Source organism: Schistocerca serialis, chromosome 7, assembly GCF_023864345.2.
Source record: "Schistocerca serialis cubense isolate TAMUIC-IGC-003099 chromosome 7, iqSchSeri2.2, whole genome shotgun sequence".
Taxonomy (NCBI): domain Eukaryota; kingdom Metazoa; phylum Arthropoda; class Insecta; order Orthoptera; family Acrididae; genus Schistocerca; species Schistocerca serialis.
The window spans coordinates 178,455,716-178,477,305 of NC_064644.1; the positions used below are offsets into that span (position 1 = coordinate 178,455,716).

Sequence of the window (21,590 nt, forward strand, 5' to 3'; positions counted from 1 at the left end):
GATCATGACACCTTTTCAGTTACAGGACACATGTCCTATGGATGCACATAATGTTACATTAATTCAGTGGTTTCCGTTGCCTCCTTCATCCTCATGCCTTTGATCATTGCTGATCCTTCCGCTTTTAGGGACAGATTCCCACCTCACTGGCAAGAAATTGTGACGAAACTCTGTCCCCTCTTCCCCCCTCTTTGACAAGTACGTTGATTGAATCAGCGTGATTTCTTGCGTCGGAAGTTTTCAACCGCCATTGCTGATGGTTTTTATTCAAAATTTAAGCGTGGCGGGGTTCGAACCCGGAGCCTAATACGTATTATCATAATCTAAGGGAACTAATAACTTTTATGAGATTAGGGATGGCTTAAAAAAAGTATAATGTAAGGTAGAATGCTGGTCCGGTATAAAAAATTAGTAATTTACACATATGTTTAGGGTTGTTAGCATTTCACAAATTTTGCTATTCATTTTCTTAAAAAGATTGTTTATGTTAATCACAAATTAGAAACCCGTAGTAGCATGGTAAAGTGGAGATAAAGAGAAGTCTTTGAGATGTCAAAACGTAAAGTACACTCTATATGATTCCAGAAATTGGCATAAAGTCGCATAAAAAAACTGTTGCCTAAAGTAGTATCCACTCCACAACAAAAACCCACCAGATAAAAGGCTGGTCATTTCTTACATATGATATATACATGAGATAAAATGTTAGCCTCGTGCTAATATCAAGTGGCTTGTCTTTGTGCTAACTTTTTATACTGCAGAACGTGAATTCAACATTGTCCAGATTACAGTAAAACATTAATGACACAAAGCTTGTGAACACATCACGAGGTGTACCACGGAAAGAGGCTTAAACTGATATGCATAACATCGACATAACTTGAAGGAATTTTATATGCCGAAGCATCATGTAAATTGAACAGCATTGAGAAACAGTCACTTCGGCTATAAATAGTGCACAGAAGCGTCTGTTCAAGTAGTTTTTGGGTGGGCTCGTTTGCGAACGGTCATGCTAGTGAGTGTAAGGAGATGCATGGTGGACCTAGGATATTCTGCTAGACTACTGAGTTGAGGGACTTAGAAATATTTCGGATGATATTGTCATATTTCAACAGTCTTTGGACTTGCAGAAATTCCAATAGTTGGTCGGTCGTCGGGCTTAGATATATTTCAACTGTAGTTAAACTGGGAATATTTCTAGCGCTGTTGAACTCTGAAATATTTTCGGTTGTCGTCAGGCTTTGAATTATTTGTAACAGTCGCGCAGCTTAGGATTCAGCAGTCTCGTCGGGACTTCGATTTTTTGAAGGCTACTCTAGATTTTAAGGACGAAGTTGGACTTTGAATATTTTCATATGAAGTGGGGCTGAGGCAACAAAGAGAACGTTGATCAATGGTCGCTGAAAGTACATGGAGAACCTCATTATGCTACTGTGCTGAGGAACTCGTAAGTGCAGTGATTTTCATTTACTGTTTTGTTTAATGAACTCTGTAACTGCATTTTTAACAAAGGAAACGTAGCGATTTCCAATTTTCGATGACTAGAGTTAGCTGGGCACGAAAGTGAAATCTCATCCCTCCTTTCTGGACCTCCTAGGTACTACATTTAATTCTAAAGCCACAAAGAGAGAGTAGTTGTAAAGTCGCAAAGTTTGCTTAACAATACTGAGTTCGGCGAGATATTGCCAGGCAGCTTCCTATCTGTTCTTACATCATTTCACTCTAAATTTTGCGGAAACAAGTTTGCGATGTGGGTGGGCGCAGTGAGCAATTAGTTGATTTGTGGAGACACTAACTCAAAGGTTCAAATATCTTTTACGATCCATGGCAGCTTATATAAATGATACTGAACCATCTCTACATCGTTAAGAACAGTTAACAAAATGTGCTTTCACTAAGTCTTTGAAGCTACAGGGGTCGTTTTACGACATGGTGCTGCTTCCTTCCTTGATATGGAGCAGCAAACGGCTGCGATTTTTACTTTCGAGACTGGTGTCCATCTAACCCTTGTAGCCTAGGAGTTACCAGCTGAATTAGCCAGTAATTCTGAATGTAATCTCCAAAACGACAGTGGCAGTGTCAAGTGGTTCTGGATGCAACGCCATTCTTCGGCGGAATACGTCGGCGCCCCTCTGGTCGCTGCTTCTTTCTTTATTTGTATCAGAGGTACACTAAAATGAACACATATACAATACGTGCAAAGAAAATTATACAGTATTCACCCAGAATTGGGCAACTTTTATAGCATTGGGTGCTGCAGACGTGCTACAGCTACAGCTGGTTGGGCGTAAGTTACATTTGAAGAGATGCCGGGTTGTCTGCAATTCACCCCATTCGCACAGTGCTGTGTTGGCATTTGGCAGTTGGACGTTCTGTTTAAGGAGATTGTCCCTCGATCTTGCGACTTCGGTCCGTAGCCTGTTCAAGGACTTCCAGAAGACCCACTTCTCCATGTGTCCAAGCGGCACGGATTCCTGTGGTGTCATCCAGTTTGACAGGTGTTGGCATCTTTCTTTCCACTTGGTGAGTCGGGTAGCCGCGGATGATCCTTCTAAGGGCTGTGAGGTTGTTAGGAAACTCTTCCTGGACTTCAGTCTTGGCTTGGTAGGTTGATGTCCAAAGAGTGGTTACTGCTGCTGCTGTCCCCTATGTTGCCCACACACAATGATTTGCTTCTTCCGCAAACTTCTGAGTGCTTCTGTCACGAAGCACCCACACTCTTGAGTCTTCTACCACACTGCTACCCTCATCAAGAAATACTCTCACTGGTCGTTATTTAGCCTACTTTGTTAAGCTAAAATTTAGATCTTTGAGTAGTTCAGATTAGTACAAGGATTTAATAGTTTTTTCTTCGTCTACAATAAGACATTAAAATCTTATTAAGTAATAATTATAGAAGTATAAGAATTTAATCAGCATAACAAACAGTCTCTGTTTGAACTTGTCTTTCAGGTTTTCTGCCAATGACAGGCTTTTTGTCTCATCTTGAGTCACGTTCGCCCCATTGTCACTGTGTCCGCTGCGTAAAAGACTCGAATGCGCTTACCTCTGTTCCTTTCAACAGTACTGCGCCACATTTGATAACTACTGAAGAAAAGAAAGTGTGATGACAAGAAGAACTGTTACACGTAGCAACTTAGTTTAGGCAAGTAAGTATTCTCCAAGGTGTGGCAGTCAATGAAGAATTCTGAAACATGATTTCATAGACACTTAACCTTGTCTCGATGAAATCATGTGTACGTGCTGTGAATGCAGACTTTTTCGGAGTACGCTGCTGATAAAAGGCTCTGGGGTTTCCAGTTGGAAGTCTCATTGAGTGAACACATCGATTTAACGAAGTGATTCCGCCAAAATTTCCATCATGGGTACAAGACGTTTTTTCTATTTGATTAATTAATAAGACGCTTCACATTTATTGATGATAGTCTACTTCTAGAAACACCAGTATGACGTTACCCTTTGCTAAGATCACAAGTTCCTTATTCGTAGAAATAGCACAAAACTAGTTTTACACCTCAAATGAGATTTTATGTGTTAATTTAGGAACAAGTACCACTCGCCCTGCTTTGTTTTGTAATGAAATTTACGGTATTAGCAAAAGAAACAGGTTTAATTAAATGAATGTTATTCGCTCTTAAGAGAGTAAGTGATACACATTATCCAAAAGAGGTGTAGGACAATTGATCCCTTTACAAACAACTTGAAACAAGAAAAGCTTCGATGTAATTCTAGCTGTAGTGGAAGGTGGTGGCACACTTTTTGGTAACAGTCAAAATAACAATAAACCGATACAAATTATCAAGATTTAATGTGCTACTAAATTTTTCCGGATGCTAAGGAAGGTGACGCAAAGAATAAGACGCTGCTGGAGTACAGTTCAAAAACGGGTTTTACATCCACGCCTTTTGATCCAGGTTTTCCTTGATTTTTTCTGCATAACTCAAGTTGAATGTCGAGGTGGTTTCTGATTTTCTTCCCTACCTCTCCATATCTTGTAAGGAAGGAAGGAAGGAGGGGCTAAAACGTCTTGTCGACGGCAAGGTCAGTAAAGATGGAGTTCGAGGCCGGATTGGGAAAGGACAGCGAAGGAGGTCGGCCGTGTATTTTTCAAAGAAGCCGTGCCAGGATTCGCTTTAAGCGATTTCTGGAATATTTCGTCCACAAATGACGGCATTATGAGGGCTGCGACTGCTGATAAATATTAATAAAGTAGTTCTCTTGTTTATTTTTCCACTACACGTTTCGATGGTTCACATCATCATTTTCAGGTGGAGAATTGTTCATTTACATAGACGATGTTGGTCAAGGGTACAGAGGTTTTTTTCACAGGAAGTGACAGCGTACAGTGGAGAGGACATACAACAGCAGCAGTACGCAAACTTTCCGACTCCAGCGACCCTCAGAAGATTCACTAACCTACACTGCTATTGGTATGATACTGTGAAAAGACGTCTGTACTCTTCACCAACACCAGCTATGTGAAAAACTAATTCTGTGCCTGAAGATGACGGTGTGAGCCATGTAAATGCGTAGCGGCAAAATAAACAAGTGACTGACTAAATCGGGAAACAGTTTTATTTATATTCGGTTACGGCAAACTGCAGAAAACCTAAATCTGGACGGCTAGACAGAGATCTGACTCTCGAATGTCAGTCCAATGGCTTTCCACTGCACAACCTTGCTTGATTCCAATCTGGTGCTTTGCCTCTCAGTTGAATCCATCACAGCGGCGTAAAAACCCTGTTTTTGCTTCCTTTCACTACACGTGATAAAGAGGATAATGGTCGTAGCCTCGAAGTCTTGCAGCAGTGGTATCTTTCGTCATTTCAGTTCCCGCCCCTCCGTCCCCTTCCCATATCTGATATCAAAAGCTTTTGCAATAACTAATTTATAGGGTTTATCAAGCTAGAAAAGCGTTCGAAAGCGTTAAATTGTGCAAGATATCTAAAGTTCTCAAACCGATAAGCTATAGGGAAAGATGGGTAATATACAGGACGTACATTCATGCTCAGAAAAACCGAACACCGTGAACGACTAGAGATAGGACGTTCACATCCATAGGACATGTACGTTAGTATGATCTGCAGAAATTATTATTACTTGAACCATGTTGGCCAACGGGTTCAAGGTCAAAATCGATATCGCGGCGCAGAACCACCTACAGGTAAACTGTGCCTGCGGCTCTCGTTGTCACTATAAATCGAAGGTAATAAATCACTGTGGCTTTAGCAGACATGGAGGATGCCTAGTAGATGTATGTACGAACCGTACCGTCAAATCAGTGTCTTAAAGAGGGCGCATTGGTTGACGTGAGAGAACGTGATGCATCCATCTGGGAAATGCTGATCGCGTGTTTCGGCAGTGCAACGGGAGTGTCCAGAATGTTTCATGGAAGGCCGTAGAACACACGAGATGAGTCAGGTCGCACCACCCAGACCACTTCCAGAGAAGATCGACACCTCATCCGAATGACATTGCAAGACAGATCTACGTTCTCCTCGGCTCTGGCGCAACAGTGGAACGGTGAACACATCGTACACTATCTAGAGTGACAGTCCCTCGCCGTTTATTACGGCATGGGTTATGTGCGGGTCATTCACTTCTCCGCTTATCTTCGAGAAACGTGCAGAAACATGCCATACGGAAATGGTGTATGGAACGACATCTCTGGGGACAGAAATGGCAACAGATAGTGTTTTCGGTCGAATCCGGGTTCTGTTTGTTTTGGCTCGCCGCAGACAGGGGCAGCCACGCAGTCACTTGGTTGGTTCAAATGGCTCTGAGCACTATGGGACTTAACATCTATGGTCATCAGTCCCCTAGAACTTAGAACTACTTAAACCTAACTAACCTAAGGACATCAAACACACCCATGCCCGAGGCAGGATTCGAACCTGCGACCGTAGCGGTCACGCGGTTCCAGACTGAAGCACCTAGAACCGCACGGCCACACCGGCCGGCCGCACAGTCACTGCATTCGCGCAAACATACAGCGCCAGTTCTAGGCCTTATGGGTTGAGGTGCTGTTGGGTACAACCATAAATATCAGTTGGCGTGTGTCCAAGGGCACTGTGACCAGTGTGACCTATGTGAATGACATCCTGTGACCCCTAGCCATGCCCTTCCTACACAACAACCCAGACACCATTTTTCAGCAAGATAATGCACGACCTTATGTTGCAGCACGAACACGTGCCTTCTTGGTGTCACAGGATGTCAGCCTTTCGTCCTAGCCCGCCTGATGACGAAACCTGTTGCCAACCGAAAATGTGTGGGATATGGTGAAACAACGGATGCAGTGACGTGACCCAATGTCTACGACCGCAGATGAACTTTGGAACCAGGTAAATGCGGTATGGATGGCTATACCACATGACGCCATTCGCGCCTTATGCGCGTCGATGCCATCACCCATTGGACAAGTTGTCAGTGCCCATGCTGGACCCTGTGCCTACTAGGCAACAGGACACATGTTGAACCGAGGTGACTGAAATGCTAATGTTTTCTGCACGACATACTAATGCGCATGTCCTGTGAACATGAACGTCCTATCTCTAGTCGTTCATGGTGTTCCTTTTTTTCCCCTGAACATATGCAAGGACCATGAGAGGAACAATAGGAAAGAAAGCCCACGAGTGAAGTACCTGGGTTAGAAAGGGTGTGAGGCATGTGTGCAATTTTTCTCTTCTTTTCTTCAACCTGTGTATCGAAGAAGTAAATGGAAATGGAAATGCCGTGTGGCTAGGGCCTCCCGTCGGGTAGACCGTTCTCCTGGTGCAACTCTTTCGAGCTGACGCCACTTCGGCGACTTGCGTGTCGATGAGGATGAAATGATGATGATAAGGACAACACCCAGTCCCCTGAGCGGAGAAAATCTCCGACCCAGCCAGGAATCGAATCCGGGCCGTTAGGTATGACACTCCGTCGAGCTGACTACTCAGCTACCAGGCAAATATTAGGTTGCTCCACCCGTTCGTGGTGTTTTCGTCGATATTCCTATTGCTATGGGTTTATTTATCGATTGTCATTTTTTACTTGTAGTTCACTGTTGCTATTTGAGTTTACTATTTGTCATTTTGTCATTTGGAGATAGTGAGGCAAGCAGCTGTGGCCGAGCGGTTCTAGGCATTTCAGTCTGTAAGCGCGCTGCTGCTACGGTCGCAGGTTCGAATCCTGCCTCGGGCATGGATGTGTGTGATGTCCTTAGGTTAGTTAGATTTAAGTAGTTCTAAGTCTAGGGGACTGATGACCTCAGTTTTTAAGTCCCATAATGCTTAGAGCCATTTGAACCGTTTTTGGAGGTAGTGAAACGGAGCTGTGGACGCTAGAAAATGGCGTGCCAAGTGGAGAAATCGGAACATTTGCATGCAGTGGGGAAGGTTTAAAAGTCGGGTGCATGGGTATCGGATGCTCTAAGCCAAAATCACAAAATCAGCCGGTAGCCATACGTGCATCTTGGCTTGCTCGTCGTCAATTGCCTCTTGAACAACACCGACCATTCCTATCCTGTATCGTTACTGGTGACGAGAAATGCTGTCTTTATGCTAACATAAGGAGAGGAACCGAATGGTTGAGCCCAGACAAAGAAGCAACACTCCGTACAAAAACCTGCGCGTAACTGCTGACATTTGCTAACAACAACTGAGATGTCTTGCAGAAGCAGTCCCAGAACAACGAACAGGAAAACTGCGTGAAGTGGTGCTATTCCACGATAACGCCCTCCTGCGTTCTGCTAAACTGGTAGAAACCACTATGCAGATGTTGTGTTGGGAAGCTATCCTGCACCCACCTTATTCGCCTGATTTTGCACCCTCAGATTTTCACCTGTTGCGCTCTCTATTGAATAACCTCCAAGGGACTTCCTTTCCGCATCAAAATACACTCCGAACATGGCTCGATGAGTTCTTGGCCTCAAAATCACGCGATTTCTACAGTTGCGGACTGCTTTAGCAGACTGTTGTAAATTGTGAAGGAGCATACATCTTTGATGACTTAGGTCTCTGTTAGTGTATCTGTGGTGTTTATTAGACTTAGAGAAAAACGCTGCGAACTTATTCATCAGTCCAATAAAAGGAACTTCCAGAAGTATTAAGAATCGTGGTGAATTGATAATATTCACTGTGGCATTGCTATTTTGAAATTTATGTTTAAAGTTAAGTGAACTACTAAGCTAAGAAACAAGAAAGTTGTCCGTAGAAACGGCATGGTATGGAATGTGTGGAATACACTAATCAGAAGAAGAAGTTGTATGATTTGACACATGTTAAACCGTTAGGGATTAATTTCTATGGGGGATTCTAGCAATATCCAGTAAACAGAGAATCCTGTAAATAATAGAACTGCCATGTGGAAAACGGCTTCAGACTTCTGATTATTTTACAAATAAGTTAATGTGATAAATATTTGGCTTTGAGCTCGAAAGTGAGAAAATGTTTACGATTCGCTTTAAGAAAAAGCTGGTTTTTTCACGCAGCTCCAAATTTATGGCGTTATATCTCCTGAATTATGTGTCGTACAGGTGCATTCAGTAGTGCATGTGAATACTGTCTGCAAAATATGTTCCGGATAGAGTTAGTAGTATGGCAGTAATAAATTGAAACGTCATCCCGGATGAGGCAAGTCTGCTGCACGAATTGCGAAAATGTAGTAAAGGATAAAGTTTTTACCTTACATCATTCTGTGGTGCGGTATCTGGGAGAAGAAGTTTTGTGAAGGTTTGGAATTGTATGTAAAATTCGTTGCAAGTCACTAAATACTTTCCTTTCCAGTTATTGGATGAATATAAGCTGGGTACTTGCAGCCGTGAGTTGTGCTCAACACAGTTTCTAACTGGAAAACTTGTCTTACTGTGTTAAATCTTTAACGTCTGATTGTACTTCTTAATAAGTAGATTACGTGAACGATTCAGATTTTTAAATTCTGTCAAGAAATTATGAGAAATACTGAAAATAAATTTTTGTTGCTCTTGGCAGTCGTTAAGTAAATGTGTGGCTGGGATCGTGCGCCATGAACCATGAACCAGCTGAGTCAAATGGTTCAAATGGCTCTGAGCACTATGGGACTTAACATCTGTGGTCATCAGTCCCCTAGAACTTAGAACTACTTAAACCTAACTAACCTAAGGACGTCACACACATCCATGCCCGAGGCAGGATTCGAACCTGCGACCGTAGCAGTCGCGGAACCAGCTGAGTCGTTTAGTGATAGAAATTATTGAAGTTCTCTCTAGGATTTTGTTTACTACTCGTGTGCCCTTAGAGACAAACATCTGTTCTATGGGGTTCTGCAATACAGGGCATTCAGAAACAGTCTGATAATCTTGTAAGGGTGTTGCAGGCTAGGCTGTGCTGAGAAATAATTGCGAAGGAAAAAAAATTCAAGACGTTGCCCCTTTTCCGCGTCAATTAGCATCGAAGATAGCCAGTCAGGACGTTTCGCACGCAAAATCAAGTTGCCCGCCAGATATAATTAGTGTCAGCTGTTGTTCTCACAGCGTAAATGATAGTTCCACAAAGTCCATATCCGCGTGATCAACACGGCGGATTCTAACTGAAGGGGGACGAGTTCGACTCCCTGTTGGGACGATTTTTTCTGAGCTCGGCATCTGGCTGGTGTTTGTCCTCACGTTCATGCCGTCGTAGTTAACATTCCACTATTCTGATGGCTGCATGGGCACGTCCTGAAAGCCAATAAATAAATAAATAACGCACAAGACTGTTTTGCATTTGGCCCGGATTCGATCCTTACTACCGTCCCATGTACATTTTTTTATCGCTCTTTCATTCAGTTTTAGGAAACCAAACGAAGAACACGTTTGGCGACACCATCTCTAGCGGGCCGATGGAATTTGCGCACGTACCGACCTGATCGGCTAACTTCATTGCTAATTAACTCTTAAAAGGCACAACGCATCGATTTTTTTCTGAATTATTTCTCAGTACAACCTACCTTGCAAAACCCTTACAAGCTTATAATGCTGTACTGACCACGCTGTATAGTAACTGGGAAAGACACGCAGAACATAGTGCGCCACACTTCATCGACGCAAAGTGACGCTGTTGGAAAACTGAACGGATCCTGTCATAGGCTCATTTTTATTGATTATCATTAGAGGGTGGATTTATTTTCATTAAAAATAACCAAGTATGCAAAAATGCACAGTTATGTTGGAAATGTAGATTAAAGAAACATCAGCCACTGACTGAAAAGAAGCGAAACAATACAAAATAGTAATTTTAACAAACTCAAATTCCTTACGAGCAGTTTCCAACATCAACAGCAATAATTTCATATTGACGATAATTGTTATTGATATCTCTTACAGTTAATTACTAAATACTTTTTTCAAATTTACTGTAGTAAATGCTTTGATATTGTCTGTCAAAAGTTTTCTCAAGTTTGAGAAGATTCTCCCTGCTTCACGTGATGTCAGATGGCAAGAGTTCTAGGCAGCGATGTCAAGAGATGGAGTTTTTAAAAAGATTCATCTGATTTCACAAAATTATATCTTCTTCATGAATAAAGTTAGAAACTTGAAATACATATTAATTTACGCACCGAAAATGAAAGCTTATCTTGGCGCCACTTGTAATACGAAGCCTCATGAGGTTCCCGCAAGGTATTCCCCTTCTGCTGCCAGCTCGCATACGTGCTCAATTACAGCTGAAGATCCAGTTTTCTCCACAAATACGGGAACATGCCGAGACTTTGATTTTTCGACAGGATGGGACACCATTGACTGACGTCGAATTTAGAAACATTTCTCAACCACGAGGGTCCTGAACAATGCAGTAGCAGTTCTTTTAAAAATTGATAAATGTGTTACTATGTGGTGGCCTACAGCCTTTTGATTTATATGGGTAGTAAACCTAACTAAACTGAATTTGTTAATTTTTTGTATATAAATTGAACTGTTTAACATTGTGAGGAATAAAATAAAATTAATGAAAAAGAAAGTAGCAGCGGGAATCGATCTCAAGCTCACAAATTGGTAGTCAGTGCGCTTGACCACCATTTTTTATTTTCTCAAAAGTTTATTTAACAATACAACGCTACACACATAACAGTAACACATGAGCAAAATAATCAGTTTGTGGATAAGGGCACATCGTAATATGCACACTTGAGTGTTAAGTATCGATGGTTGTGAGAAAACATTTACTTTGTTTCATCGGGGTCTGTTCTTGAAAAATATCATCAGCTTTTAATGTATATCCATTGGTTGTGGACTGTCAGATCTGTGGATACCTGTTGAAACTTTCCAAATTAACTTTTATTCAGTTTTTTCTTTTCTATTCGTCTACGGCTACGCTGGCGTTACGTCAACTGTCCGTCAAAATCCCCTGATACCGTATGCTTGCACAGTACATTACGCGCCATTTCAAAGAATAATACTGACCTGGTGCTGTGAGCAACGTAGCACTCACAGGCCGGAAGGTATGACGTCTCATCAGAACACGTGCATCAGCACTCAACACCGGTTTCTAGTTATTGCAGACGGAACGGAACAGAACTTGCTTCCATCCGTTTTATTTGCATACCAGCATGCAGTCGAAGAGAAATGGCGTCATTTTAATGCGACTTCCGGCTTGTGTTTGAAGAGAAATGGCGTAATTTTAGTGCGATATTTACAATAGGCTGTAGCACATTAGCACATAATAACTGGCTGCCATTGGAACAATGGATACATTGTAAGAGCCATACGGATCTCAGATGGTAACAGTGGCGTCCGGGGCTGCCTGGTCTCACGGTATGTGACTGTTTTGTGAAAGATCGTTTCTATCTGCGGTACCTCAACTTCCAACAAATAAGGATGAACCACGACGCCGAACAGCGACACTAAGGCATGCAGCTACTCCAGACAAGCTCGCAAAGGTGAAAGATGAATTTGACTGCCGTCTGAATATTTGTCCTCCGTCCGATGGATGGCACATTGCTAGTGTTGCAAAACTACCTTAAGCTACTGTAGACTGTCATCAGTAAGCGTAGACTATAGATTTCGCTGTATCTTTGACCAGTTAAGGTCGTACCCGCATTACTTGTACGTTAGGAGTGTTGCTTACCTATCGGGCGTTTACTTTATGTGTGCTGTCGGTGTCTTACTAGATTCCCCTAAAAACTGGAAGCGGTTAATCGTCTAGAAATTGAGTCAAGAAATGTAATAAATTTAAAGGGCCAGGTAACCTACAGAACAATTTCATTCTGCATAGTTATCTTCCTATCTGTTATTTAAAAGAAAGCAATATTCATTGTTTATTTATTGAAATTGTCAATTTGTAATTCAGGTTTTCCTCGGAAAATGATTTGTAATATGAAACACAGGGATGTTGCAGTAAAAACAAAGAAAACAATACATACTTATCATATAATGCTGAAAAACGCAACTTACACAACAAAAAGGTAGAATAAAAATAATTCCAAAACAAAAACATATCAAACATTGTTTCAGTACTTTTTCGAATTTATATATGTAGTGTTTCTGTTATTCCTAAACAACTTTCGTATATATCGGTAAAAGCAGGAATCTTGTGTCTTTGATCATGATGAACGTACTATTGAGTACAAAATAACACTATTATACCATTTTTTATGATTGTATATGTTAACTGTACATCTATATCTACATGACTACTCTGCAATTCACATTTAAGTGCTTGGCAGAGGGTTCATCGAACCATAATCATACTATCTCTCTACCATTCCACTCCCGAACAGCGCGCGGGAAAAACGAACACCTAAACCTTTCTGTTCGAGCTCTGATTTATCTTATTTTATTTTGATGATCATTCCTACCTATGTAGGTTGGGCTCATTAAAATAGTTTCGCATTCGGAAGAGAAAATTAGTGACTGAAATTTCGTAAATAGATCTCGCCGCGACGAAAAACGTCTTTGCTTTAATGACTTCCATCCCAACTCGCGTATCATATCTGCCACACTCTCTCCCCTATTACGTGATAATACAAAACGAGCTGCCCTTTTTTGCACCCTTTCGATGTCCTCCGTCAATCCCATCTGGTAAGGATCCCACACCGCGCAGCAATATTCTAACAGAGGACGAACGAGTGTAGTGTAAGCTGTCTCTTTAGTGGACTTGTTGCATCTTCTAAGTGTCCTGCCAATGAAACGCAACCTTTGGCTCGCCTTCCCCACAATATTATCTATGTGGTCTTTCCAACTGAAGTTGTTCGTAATGTTAACACCCAGGTACTTAGTTGAATTGACAGCCTTGAGAATTGTACTATTTATCGAGTAATCGAATTCCAACGGATTTCTTTTGGAACTCATGTGGATCACCTCACACTTTTCGTTATTTAGCGTCAACTGCCACCTGCCACACCATACAGCAATCTTTTCTAAATCGCTTTGCAACTGATACTGGTCTTCGGATGACCTTACTAGACGGTAAATTACAGCATCATCTACGAACAACCTAAGAGAACTGCTCAGATTGTCACCTAGGTCATTTATACAGATCAGGAACAGCAGAGGTCCCAGGACGCTTCCTTTGGGGAACACCTGATATCACTTCAGTTTTACTCGATGATTTGCCGTATATTACTACGAACTGCGACCTTCCTGACAGGAAATCACGAATCCAGTCGCACAACTGAGACGATACGCTATAGGCCCGCAGCTTGATTAGACGTCGCTTGTGAGGAACGGTGTCAAAAGCTTTCCGGAAGTCTAGAAATACTGAATCAACTTGAGATCCCCTGTCGATAGCGGCCATTACTTCGTGCGAATAAAGAACTAGCTGCGTTGCACAAGAACGATGTTTTCTGAAACCATGCTGAATACGTATCAATAGATCGTTCTCTTCGAGGTGATTCATAATGATTGAATGCAGTATATGCTCCAAAACCCTACTGCAAACCGACGTCAATGATATATGTCTGTAGTTCGATGGATTACTCCTACTACCCTTCTTAAACACTGGTGCGACCTGCGCAATTTTCCAATCTGTAGGTACAGATCTATCGGCGAGCGAGCGGTTGTATATGATTGCTAAGTAGGGAGCTATTGTATCAAATGTAATTCTTTGGTTACACAAAAGCGCAGAAGACACGCAATCAGCTACTTTTTTTATGAAATGCGATTTATCTATAATATAAAAATGAATCGCAAAATGTGTTGGTAAGCGCATAACTCAACAACGCCTCGACCAATTTGGCCAAATCTTTTTTTAAAATGTTCGTTGAAGTTCAAGGATGGTTTTTACGGCGAGAAAAATTAGAATTATTGCTGGAAAAACCCTAAAAATAGCCCTTTTCTTTTTCCTATACAAATGATTTGTAACTAAAACGTAGTCAATTTGAGCTTTATTGCTATGGTATAAAGTTCATATTAAAATGAATCGCAAAATGTGTTGGTAAGCGCATAACTCAACAACGCCTCGACCAATTTGGCCAAATCGTTTTTTAAAATGTTCGTTGAAGTTCAAGGATGGTTTTTACGGCGAGAAAAATTAGAATTATTGCTGGAAAAACCCTAAAAATAGCCCTTTTCTTTTTCCTATACAAATGATTTGTAACTAAAACGTAGTCAATTTGAGCTTTATTGCTATGGTATAAAGTTCATATTAAATTACAAGCACTCACTGTTGTCTAAGCAATGTAGGTGTGTTCCTAACGTCAAAGATCATATCTATCAAAACAATGTGCGTGTGTGCGTTGGAGCACAGAATACATAGTTGGAGAAGTTTAATGTCGCGTTCCGAAACTCGCGTTTCTTTTGTATTAGTTTCGGCACGCGAGATAAAATGCATCAGTTTCCACGTCATTACATCAGTCAAACAAAAATCGCGTTACAATTCGTACGGCTTAAAAGGATTTGACTTCAAGTCATATAAAATTTAAAAAAAAAAAAGTTGTCTGTGACCTAATCTACTGAGTTTGCTTTTGTCAACTGATACACGAAACAAATTCGTGTTTTGTGCAGAGTGTTTACTTAGTTAGTGTTTGTTTAGTTCGTGATTAGTGAAAAACTAATTTATATTTGATATGCCTCCTATAAGACGAAGCAATTTAGGTAGAAGAACCAGAAATGCTACAAACCAAGCTAATTACCGATCTAATCGTACGGCACAAGAACGTGACGACGGAAATGAACGTGAAAGAATTCGGATATCACAAACGCGTGAAGCGCGAGCGCGACATTCAACTAATAATCGCGCAAGTTTGAATCGAGCTGCTTTCAGTTACGATGTGTCAATTGACTACAGTAACTACCAATGTGTTGTTATTGGTTCTATGAACTCGGTTTGCTCACACTGTAAGGCATTAAAATACAAAAACGAAGCCAATGGATTGTGTTGCGCAAATGGTAAAGTGAAATTGATACCATTGGACCCACCACCAGAACCATTGTACTCATTGGTTTCAGGAATAGGAACAGATTCTATACACTTTTTGACACATATCCAACAATATAACAATTGCTTTCAAATGACTTCATTTGGGGCAACAAATGTAGTTAGGGAAAATTTTATGCCAACTTTCAAGGTATGTATTATAGCAGTTACTCATAATTATTTTAGCGAACAAAATTTTCTGTCACAAAAGTTAAGATGTGTCACTAATCTTCAATTTCTTAATCACTTATATATCACTTAGTCATCATATTATATGGTGATTCAGTTTCAGTGACACTTTTATTATATTTTATATTTGATAGATATTAGTTCAAACTAAATATATACTTTTTAAGATCAAATATTATTTAAGTTTGATCACTGACAATCCATTAATTTATACCACACCATAATATTTTATTTTATTTACAGATACAAGGGCAAATATATCACAGAGCAGGTTCACTGTTACCAGTGTCAGATAGCGACAACAAATTCCTGCAAATTTATTTTATGGGCAATTCACCACAAGAAATTGATCTGTGTTGTGCACATAACAATTTAGTAAAGAGGTCTATTGTAGAACAATTACAAACTTTATTTCATCAACACAATCAATTGATTATATTGTTTAAAACTGCCCTGGATCTGATGCCATCCGATAATCACAAAATTGTAATCAGAGCTGATAAAACACCTGCAGGTCAACATACAAGACGTTTTAATGCACCAACTATTGATGAAGTTGCTATCGTTGTAGTTGGAGAAAACTTGGAATCCCGTGATATTGTTTTACATCGTCGGAATGATCAATTACAACGTATAAAGGAAACACACCGCTCATATGATGCACTGCAATATCCCATTATATTTTGGCAAGGTGAAGATGGCTACGATTTCTCAATAAAAATGATAAATCCCATTACAGGTAACTAAAATATTAATTTAGCTATGGCGATAATATCTCAGTCATTATATTATGTATTTTAATTTTATATTTGAATGTTATTAAAAGAAAATCTATTTACAGGTTCTGAAACCAACAAAAAAGTCAGTTCAATGAACTATTATTCATACCGCCTAATGATTCGGGAAAATGAAGAAAATCACATATTGAAATGTCGGCGATTATATCACAAATATGTTGTTGACATGTATGTAAAAATTGAAACGGAGAGATTAACATTCATCAGGTTGAATCAAACCAAACTCCGATCTGAAGAGTATATTCACCTTCGAGATGCGATTAATACTGATGGAAATGCACAGAATGTCGGTCGGATGACTATTCTTCCAGCAACATACATCGGAAGCCCTCGGCATATGCACGAATATGCTCAAGATGCCATGTCGTATGTTCGTCATTATGGTACAGCAGATTTGTTCATCACATTTACATGCAATCCGCAATGGATAGAAATCAAGCAGGAGTTATTCCCTGGGCAATCACCCATTGATCATCATGATATTACAGCCAGAGTCTTTAGACAAAAGTTGAAATCTTTAATGGATTTCATCGTAAAACATAATGTGTTTGGTGAGACACGCTGCTGGATGTATTCTGTGGAGTGGCAGAAACGAGGATTGCCACATGCACACATTTTGATTTGGTTGGTTGAAAAGATAAGGCCAAATGAAGTTGATGCAGTGATATCAGCTGAAATCCCTAATGTACAAGTAGATCCTGGATTGCATGAGGTAGTTATCAAAAACATGATACATGGTCCCTGTGGAACTCTTAATCAAAATTCACCGTGTATGATGGATGGTAAATGTTCAAAACGATATCCACGGACATTAATATCGGAAAAAATTACTGGTAATGACGGTTATCCATTGTATCGTCGCAGATCGACAGCAGACAATGGAAAATCAACAATTGTCAAATTAAATCAACAAGATATTGAAATAGATAATCGTTGGATTGTTCCATATTCACCCATTTTATCAAAGACATTCAAAGCACACATCAACGTTGAATCTTGCCATTCAGTGAAATCTATTAAATACATTTGCAAATATGTAACCAAAGGGAGTGATATGGCTGTGATTGGAATTGGTGCAGAGAATTCCAATGATGAAGTTACCCAATACCAAATGGGCCGCTATGTCAGTAGTAATGAAGCAGTTTGGCGAATATTTTCTTTTCCTATTCATGAGAGACACCCTTCTGTTGTTCACTTAGCTGTGCATTTAGAAAATGGACAAAGAGTGTATTTTACAGCACAGAATGCAGTACAAAGAGCTGCTCAGCCACCATCTACTACATTAACCAGTTTTTTTGAGACATGCCAAAACGATCATTTCGCACAAACATTGCTATATTCTGAAATGCCAAAATATTATACCTGGAATCAATCCTCAAGGAGATTTATACGACGGAAACAAGGAAAACCAGTTCCAGGATATACAGATGTATATTCCACCGATGCGATTGGCCGGATTTATTCAGTACATCCAAGCAATGATGAATGTTTTTATTTACGACTGCTATTAGTCAATGTACGTGGCCCAACATCATTCCAACAGTTACGAACTGTTCATGGTGAATTGTGTGGATCCTACAGAGAAGCCTGTCAACGTTTGCAATTGCTTGAAAATGACGCTCATTGGGAGCAAACTCTCAATGATGCTGTAATATCATCACACGCTCATCAAATACGAACATTGTTTTCTATAATCATATCTACATGCTTCCCATCAAACCCAATTGATTTGTGGATCAATACAAAATGTGTGATGATATTTTGTATCAAATACGGAATAGAATGGGAAATCCAAATATACAAATCAGTGAAGAAATTTACAATGAAGCATTGATTTCAATTGAGGACATGTGCTTGATAATGTCAAACAAACTATTAATTCAATTAGGCCTGACCGCGCCCAATCGTCCAATGCATGACGCTTTTAACCAAGAGTTGCATCGAGAAAAACTGTATGATCTCAACGCTTTGAAAGAATTAATTCAAACAAATCTTCCACTGTTAACTGAACAACAGAAGTATGTATTTGAAACTCTTATGAAAGTAACAAATGATGAAACTGGAGGGATTTACTTCTTAGATGCACCTGGTGGTACAGGAAAAACTTTTTTGATTTCATTAATATTAGCAACAATTCGCTGACAAAATAAAATTGCACTTGCACTCGCTTCGTCGGGAATCGCAGCAACTTTGCTTGAAGGTGGTCGAACAGCCCATTCAGCACTAAAATTGCCATTAAATATGCAAAGCAATGAAACTCCAACCTGCAACGTTTCGAAGAACTCTGCAATGGCAAAGGTTTTGCAGCAATGTAAATTGATTGTTTGGGATGAATGCACGATGGCACATAAAAAATCTTTGGAGGCTTTAGACAGAACCTTAAAAGATCTACGGAGCAATAATAACCGATTTGGTGGTGCAATGATTTTATTAGCAGGAGATTTTCGTCAAACATTGCCAGTGATTCCACGATCAACGCCAGCTGATGAACTCAATGCATGTCTAAAGTCCTCCAATTTGTGGAAACATGTCAAAGTACTTCATTTAAGCAAGAATATGCGTGTCGAGTTGCGAAATGACCAATCTGGAAACATATTCTCTAAACAACTCATTGACATTGGTAATGGCAAATTTCCTATAGACATGTTGACTGGCTGCATTAACTTTCCTCAAAGTTTTTGTCAGTTAACTCGATCAAAAGATGAACTTATTCAGAAGGTGTTTCCAGATGTTTCTCAAAATTACAGAAACCATGATTGGTTGAGCGAACGAGCTATACTGGCTGCAAAAAACATAGATGTAAATGAATTAAATTTCAAAATTCAAGAACAAATTACAGGCGAATTGAGGATATATAAATCAGTTGATTCGGCTACTAATCAAGATGATGTAGTCAACTATCCACCGGAATTTTTAAACTCGCTGGATTTGCCAGGATTGCCACCTCACAATCTTCAATTAAAGGTTGGATCGGTGGTTATAATGTTGCGAAATATCAACCAACCGCGTCTTTGCAACGGTACACGGTTAGCGATAAAAAAATTACTAAACAATGTGATAGAAGCAACTATACTCAAAGGAAAGTATAAAGGAGAAGATGTTCTCATACCGCGCATCCCAATGATTCCGACTGATGTGCCATTTGAGTTTAAACGACTACAGTTTCCAGTGCGGCTTGCTTTTGCTATGACTATAAACAAGTCCCAGGGGCAATCATTAAGTGTTTGTGGTATTAATCTAGAAAACCCATGTTTCTCACATGGTCAATTGTATGTTGCCTGTTCCCGTGTTGGAAAACCATCAGATTTGTTTATCTATGCGCCAGGTAATCAAACAAAAAACATCGTATACCACAAAGCACTACAATGATAATAATAATAATTATGATTCACATGATTAACAATAAAGCGATTACTTACTTTTAAATCCATATATATGTTTTATTTAATTATTTTTTATTCACAACGCCCTATCACCAGGGTGACGGTTCTGTTCAGGAGAATTTTTTTAAATACGTAGGCAAAAAAACTGCCATATTACAAATCTTTTTGACAGGACGAAGTCTGTCGGGTCAGCTAGTATTATATAAGGATATAATGTACATAATGGACTAACATTGAACGTTACGCAGTTCTACTTTACCTATGTGCATACTAAACAAACGAAAGAACAAAGAGATGTCGTCAGCTCTCAGTTTCTCTCTAAGATATTCTTTTATGTTTCTTTCCCTACCAACAGTATCGGTAATTTTTACGTCATTTATGTAATGTACCGAAACCACCGAACCGTAGTTTAGTTATGTACAACTCTTGAGAGAAGTAAATGAAAACTCTGATCCTAAATCTAGCAGGAGAAAGGAGCAAAAGCTGTACATGAATGTAGGTGAAAGATGTACCTTTGAAAATGGATGGTTCTTTTGAAAGTAAAAGCTTTGTAACTCTATGTGTGATTTAAAATTGGTCCAAAGCATTCATCTTCGTTCACAGGGAAGATATAGTCTTGTGATATTGACTGAAACTTTTTGAAACAACCTGTTGTTCATTTAGCTAAAACTTTAAAACAAAAATATATCATTTTTATGAAGCTTACTTACGATATTATAAAAATGTGTTACAAATCTGTGGACAAAAAAAATGCAAATGGGAGCTGTTCTGCGGGACAGTGGGAGACAAAGAGGATAAATTCACAATAGTGTAGCGTGTAGTGGCTAGTGGAAAAGGAGAAATGGGGAAGTGCGGATACAGCAGTTCTGCCAGAGCCTAGGATCGCCTCGATCGGTCCATCTTTCTTGAAGAGTATCTGTAAGATGCAGTTAGCGGAGTGAAACCCAGTATCTTCACTTGTTACCAAATTTGAGCCAGTTTGTCTGTTTGTCAGGATGTCGCATCTTGATCTTATGTATACTGCTGCCATTTCCGTGGTTACTTGACCATCGTGGATTCTTGATTTTGCTTCGTGGCCAACACTTTGTTTACGTTTTTTTGAATTTCATTCCTCAGTTTTGTAATCAGAATCTCCTAGCGAACAACATCGTTTCATGCTATACTGCCAGTTTTGTATACTTATTTTTTTTGTGTAGCAATGCTTCTTCGTGGTGTTGTGGAAAATGTAAGCCTCTCTTACTGACGCTTTTGATCCTGTGAATCTACTTGGTTTTATGTATTTTTGTGTGTTGCTGCAGCTTTATGAAAATGGTGAAATGTCTGTTGATCGGCTTGTTGTGTGATGCACATGTCAAGAATATTTACTTCTTTTTGTTCCTATGCGCTGTGAACTTAATTTTTTTTCATAAGTGGATATTTACTTGGATTGCAGTGTTTCTACGTCTGTTTGTAATTTGTCTTGTTTTGTTTTAAGTTCACTGATGAAGCAAGTAATATCAACTGCGCACATAAATTAGTAGACAAAATTGTACTTACTATGACCAATTTTTAAATTTAATCTCTTGTGCTTTATTGAAACTGCGACTGCAGACGTAAAAAAGAAAGCAAATAGAGATCTGCCGATAGAGTCCGTCAGAGACAGTGAAGTGCTTGCTTGATATGCTTATCTCAGTACGTAATAAGACGTATTTTTGAACTTGTTATTCGCATGTATGACCTTCAAGTTCGAAGACAGCAATTCCAGAGAACCACCTATCAGTATCATAAGAAACAACCGTGGCACCGTTATCACTGAGGACTGAGAAGCGACCAGATAATCAACAGGGTTGTGTAACTAATTGTTTTCACGCGGTTTGTGAGATAAAGTTTCT

The 21,590-nt window shown here is 39.8% G+C and overlaps 1 protein-coding gene across 1 annotated transcript in view; it reads right to left on the bottom strand.

Moving 5' to 3' along the window:
• Positions 1-21,590, bottom strand: part of LOC126412692 (brachyurin-like) — a 344,847-nt gene that overhangs the window by 139,820 nt on the left and 183,437 nt on the right. The window lies entirely within an intron of this gene.